Here is a 6165-nt window from a genome sequence, read left to right as displayed (position 1 = left end):
GTGTTCATTGACTTGGAGAAGGCCTATGATAAGATACCGCGGAATGTCATGTGGTGGGCCTTGGAGAAACACAAAGTCCCAGCAAAGTACATTACCCTCATCAAGGACATGTACAATAATGTTGTGACAAGTGTTCGAACAAGTGATGTCGACACCGATGACTTCCCGATTAAGATAGGACTGCATCAGGGGTCAGCTTTGAGCCCTTATCTTTTTGCATTGGTGATGGATGAGGTCACAAGGGGTATATAAGGAGATATCCCATGGTGTATGCTCTTTGCGGATGATGTGGTGCTAGTTGACGATAGTCGGACGGGGGTAAATAGGAAGTTAGAGTTATGGAGACAAACCTTGGAATCGAAAGGGTTTAGGCTTAGTAGAACTAAAACCGAGTACATGATGTGCGGTTTCAGTACTACTAGCTGTGAGGAGGAGGAGGTTAGCCTTGATGGCCAGGTGGTACCTCGGAAGGACACCTTTCGATATTTGGGGTCAATGTTGCAGGAGGATGGGGGTATTGATGAAGATGTGAACCGTCGAATCAAAGCCGGATGGATGAAGTGGCGCCAAGCTTCTGGCATTCTCTGTGACAAGAGAGTGCCACAAAAGCTAAAAGGCAAGTTCTACAGGACGGCGGTTCGACCCGCAATGTTGTATGGCGCGGAGTGTTGGCCGACTAAAAGGCGACATATTCAACAGTTAGGTGTGCGGAGATGCGTATGTTGAGATGGATGTGTGGCCACACGAGGAAGGATCGAGTCCGGAATGATGATATACGAGATAGAGTTGGGGTAGCACCAATTGAGGAGAAGCTTGTCCAACATCATTTGAGATGGTTTGGGCATATTCAGCGCAGGCCTCCAGAAGCTCCAGTGTATAGCGGACGGCTAAAGCGTGCGGAGAATGTCAAGAGAGGGCGGGGCGACCGATTTTGACATGGGAGGAGTCCGTTAAGAGAGACCTGAAAGATTGGAGTATCGACAAAGAGCTAGCTATGGACAGGGGTGCGTGGAAGCTTGCTATCCATGTGCCAGAGCCATGAGTTGGTTGCGAGATCTTATGGGTTTCACCTCTAGCCTACCCCAACTTGTTTGGGACTAAAGGCTTTGTTGTTGTTGTTGTTGTTGTTGTTGTTGTTGTTGGAGACGCGGAAAGACTTGCCACGTACAGGAACAGGAGAGCGCATCACGAGGCAGACTGGCCGGTCAGGCGTTGGCCAGGTGCCAAAATATGGTAGACTGGTCATCGGTATCAAGCTCACTGTTGGTGCCGCTGCCAGTCTGATCAAAATGATTTATACGCTTCAGAAAAAAGGGGACACACATGTGAAGCGTACAGTACAGTGGCGTACCATGCTTGCATGCTTGCGTCTAGGCACGGTGGGTAGTACGCAGGCTCACATGCATGGCCACATCGCATCGGCGTGTGCCGGGAAAAGCTGAAGACGGAAAGAGAACCGTTTCTGGTCCGATCGATCGAGCCCATGCGCGGTGGTTTGGTGGATCCCCGCGGCGCGCGGTCGGCAATCAGGTGGTGGCGGAGGCGCTGTGCTCGTGCATGTGGCCCGGCGCTCTCCGGCCGTCGATACCAGCTGCATGTGCCTCCCCGGGTTTTGCATCGTCTCACACCAATCACAGACCGTACCAATCTCTCATCGGATCTTGTGCGATGTAGGAGTATGCCATGGACTCATGGCATAGCTGGGTGGAGTCGTAGCTTTCGGGAAATCGCCATGCGGATTTCGGGACACGCAGCACAATTTATCTATATTTCAGTCAGCTGAGTTTTTGATTTTGGGTCAGTTGATTTTCTGACAGTTGGATTTTGCTTTGAGATTTGTTCTTTCTTTTTCTTTTTTGATGTTTTTTCTAGTCAGTTGGGCCTAGCTGAAATTGACTGACTCTTGTTTGGGTCAGTCGAATGTGCTTTTGGGCTTATTGTGCTTGCGGGCGCCCGTTTTCTACGACTACGCCGCCCGTTAACAGGCTGGCAGCCCAGCCCGGTGCTATGGATGCCGAGCGTCGCCCGTTCTGGTCTTATCTCCTCCCTTCTCGTATCTTGTCAGTCACTTTCCCCTCGCTGCTTCAGTCTCTCTTCTCGCTCTGTGTCATCTCCTCTTCCTACGAGAGCTAGGGTTCATCCAGTTCGTCCTCTGTTGTGACTTCCTCCCAGCTATGTTTCTTGTTAGATCTGCTCTAGTTTCTGAAGAAACTAAGGTGCTTCTTTATGTTTGTGTTGCTCTTTTGTTTGCAGGATTTACATCTTGGCCATTTTCTTGATTCAGCGATTTCCTTTGCTGCATCTCCTCTTTTCCAGGTATTTTTCTTTTCTTGAATCTCCTTTCTGTATGTTTCTTGTTAGATCTGTTCTAGTTTTTGAAGAAACTAAGGTGCTTCTTTATGTTTGTGTTGCTCTTCTGTTTGCATGATTTACATCTCGGCCATTCTTGATTCAGCGATTTCCTTTACTGCATCTCCTCTTTTCCAGGTATTTTTCCTTTCTTGAATCTCCTTTCTGTATTGTTTTTGGTGGTAGTAAGAGTAGTATGGATGGGGTTTCTTGTTTAGCATGCTTTTGTTTACTGTTTCTGTGTTCTTCAGATCTGCTCTAATGTTTGCCAGGTTAGGGATCTATTTTTTTGTGGTAATGCGAGTAGATGGTTAGTGTTCAGTTAGGGCTGCGAGTAGATAGTTTTGTTTTTATGTTTATCATGATTCGGTTAGGGTTTTTGTATTCTTCTGATTAGCTCTAATTTATGTCTGGTAAGGGTTTCTTCAGATTGGCGTTTTTGGTGGTAGTACGAGTAGTATGGTTAGGGTTCTTTGTTTATGATGCTTTGGTTACGATTTCTGTAGTCCTTTCAGATTTGCTCTAACTTTGGCTAGTAAGTGTTATTTGGTTAATCCCTAAACTATATGTCTTGAAAGGTCAAATATTTTCTGTGCATATTGTTATTCTAATGCTATTTCTAGGTCATTGTTGATTTAGTGATTTTTTTGTATGCACTGTGTGTTTGCTCTATGTTATGTCAAATCCTTACAGTTTTTTAACTATGTTTTGTTCTTAGATTTTAGTATATTGATGCTTTGTAGTTTTGGTTTCTGTATTTATACTATGCTTTTTCATAGATTTTAGTATACTGATGCTTGTTGTTTTGGTTCCTGTACTTATAATATGCTTGTTCCTATCTTTAGTATATTGGTGTTTTAGTTGGGTTAGTTTTAAAATATTTTTTGTATATCATGTATGTATTTGCAGCAGTTTGTACTTTTCATATTGTACTCTATCCTGTTAAATCCCTCTTTTATCTTGCTTTTTTCATATGTGGATATTTTGTGAAGGCTGCTTGTGCAATTTAGGTAGGCCTTTTAGGTTCATATTTTATCTGTTAGTACTGTGTGTGCAAATTTAATCTAAGAGATGTAAAATTAAATGAATTCATAATGCTGCATTAGTAAACTTTCAAGATTTTTACTGATGCATGCTTGTTACCTGAATCTTGCAGTAATCCCTTTGCTGTTGAGATATTTATGCAAGTTTAGTTTCGTGAACATGCAATTTCTTCAGTTATAATCATGAGTCCTAGGGAGGTTCTTTGTAGATATCTATCTACAGTAGGAAATCATTTTGAGGTTTCTTTTTTATGTGCAATATAGTCCATGCTACTGATCATGTAATTTTTTATGTTTTCATAGTTCATCTAGGTTGTGCAAGTTTCTCATACCTTGTTGGGTAATTAGATGTTTTTTCTAGCATTTTGTGCTTTTCATTTTTGTACTGTATCCTATTAAATCCTTCTTTATCTTGCTTTCATTTGTGCAAATTGTGAAGGGTGCTTGTGTAATGTAGGTAGATTTTTTTAGGTTCATAATAAATGCCTATGATGTTTTTACTTTTAATAATGTGTGTGCATATTTAATCTAAAAAAAGTATTGTTAAGTGAATATAGTTAGGTGAAATGCCTAATCCTACATGAGTACACTTTTCAAGCTTTTTTACTGGTGCATGCTTGTTACTTGAATCTTTGCAGTAATAGCATGATGATGTGTTATTCTAATATTTGAATTTTTAGTAGTTTGATTGTTGTATGTGTTTGTAGTTATCAACTTTAAATAATGTTCTTTTGTCTATCTCCACGATGTAAATCCCCTTGCTATTTAGCAATTTATGCAAGTTTAGTTCAATGATCATGCAATTTCTTCAGCTATAATCATGAATTTTAGGGAGGTTGTGTGTATTACTTATAGCTTCACTTCTTTGAACATATCTACATTGAGTAGGAATTCATTTTTTGAGGTCTCTTTTTTATGTGCATAATTAGATTCATGCAAGTCTGTGCTATAATTAGAATGTATTTTTTTGTTTTATAGTTCATTTAGGTTGTCCAATTTTCTTATCCCCTGTTGGGTAATTTAGATAAAATTTCCTTTTTATTTAAGCTTTTTATTTTTATTTTCTGTAGCTATGGTTTGCCCCCATATGTCGCTGTCCGGGTGCTCTGTGCCTTCCTTTCGTGCCACCTGAAGAAGTTCCTGAAGTGTTTATTGTTCTCCTCGATGAGGATTGCTTCAGGCGGATGGTGAGTTGTATTAATCATTTCTTTATAACTTTACTTATTTTGTAGGTATCAATCTATGTGTATGTGTTTACTCAGCCACTGCAATTCTTTTGTATAATCATGGCTAATATGAAACTTGTGTATTTTATGGGTTGTTCCCCATCCCATGTGTAGGTTGTCTTTGTTTGCAGTTATATAAATGGAACAATAATTTGTCTTTGCATGATCTAAATCTAGTTGACTTTGATGAATTCATGCAAGTTTAGTTATAATCATGAATGTGGTGAGGTTCTCTGTATTACCTATAACTTGACTTCTTTTGTACATATCAATCTATCCGCTTCCAACAAATACAAAAATATGATCTATGTATCTGTTGGGGAACGTTGCAGAAAATTAAAAAATTTCCTACGGTTTCACCAAGATCCATCTATGAGTTCATCTAAGCAACGAGTCATGGGAGAGTGATTGCATCTACATACCACTTGTAGATCGCGTGCGGAAGCGTTCAATGGAACGGGGATGATGGAGTCGTACTCGCCGTGATTCAGATCACCGATGACCTAGTGCTAAACGGACAACACCTCCACGTTCAACACACGTACGGAACGGACGACGTCTCCTCCATCTTGATCCAGCAAGGAGGAAGGAGAGGTTGAGGAAGACAACTCCAACGGCAGCACGACGGCATGGTGTTGGTGGAGAAGCAGCACTCCGGCAGGGCTTCGCCAAGCTCGTGACGGAGGAGGAGAGGTGTTGGGGAGGGGAGGGGTTGCGCCTTGGGTTGTCTGTTGCAGCCCTCCCCTCACCCCTCTATTTATAGGGGAAGGGGCAAGGGGGCCGGCCCCTCTAGATGGGATCTAGAGGGGGGGCAGCGGCCAGGGAGGGGGGACTTGCCCCCCAAGCAAAGGGGGGCGCCCCCTCTAGGGTTGCCCCCCCCCAACCCTAGGCGCATGGGCCCAAGGGGGGGCTCCCAGCCCTCCAAGGGCTGGTGCCCTGCCCCACGCGGCCCATGTGGCCCACCAAGAGGGGTGGCCCCTCCCGGTGGACCCCGGAACCCTTCCGGTGGCCCCGGTACAATACGATATGTCACCGAAACTTTCCGGTGTCCGCATGACCACTTCCCATATATAAATCTTTACCTCCGGACCCTTCCGGAACTCCTCGTGACGTCCGGGATCTCATCCGGGACTCCGAACAACATTCGGTAATCACATACAAGTCTTCCTAATAACCCTAGCGTCACTGAACCTTAAGTGTGTAGACCCTACGGGTTCGAGAGACACGCAGACATGACCGAGATGGCTCTACGGTAAATAACCAACAGCGGGATCTGGATACCCATGTTGGCTCCCACATGCTCCTCGATGATGTCATCGGATGAACCACGATGTCGAGGATTCAAGCAACCCCGTATACTATTCCCTTTGTCAATCGGTACGTTACAAGCCCGAGACTCGATCGTCGGTATCCCAATACCTCGTTAAGTCTCGTTACCGGCAAGTCACTTTACTCGTACCGTAATGCATGATCCCATGACCAAACACTTGGTCACTTTGAGCTCATTATGATGATGCATTACCGAGTGGGCCCAGAGATACCTCTCC

General features: G+C 43.6%; 1 long non-coding RNA gene across 1 annotated transcript; it reads left to right on the top strand.

Moving 5' to 3' along the window:
* Nucleotides 1–2290: 2290 nt before the first annotated feature.
* LOC123042316 (uncharacterized) lies at nt 2291–4779 on the top strand. Its single transcript, XR_006418753.1, has 3 exons — nt 2291–2316; nt 2456–2487; nt 4463–4779. It is a non-coding gene; the product is annotated as an uncharacterized lncRNA (long non-coding RNA).
* The last annotated feature ends 1386 nt before the right edge of the window (nt 4780–6165 follow it).

This window comes from Triticum aestivum, chromosome 2B (genome assembly GCF_018294505.1).
Source record: "Triticum aestivum cultivar Chinese Spring chromosome 2B, IWGSC CS RefSeq v2.1, whole genome shotgun sequence".
Classification (NCBI taxonomy): Eukaryota; Viridiplantae; Streptophyta; class Magnoliopsida; order Poales; family Poaceae; genus Triticum; species Triticum aestivum.
The sequence above is the reverse complement of the archived record's forward strand: the minus strand, read 5'-3'. Positions and strand labels throughout refer to the sequence as shown.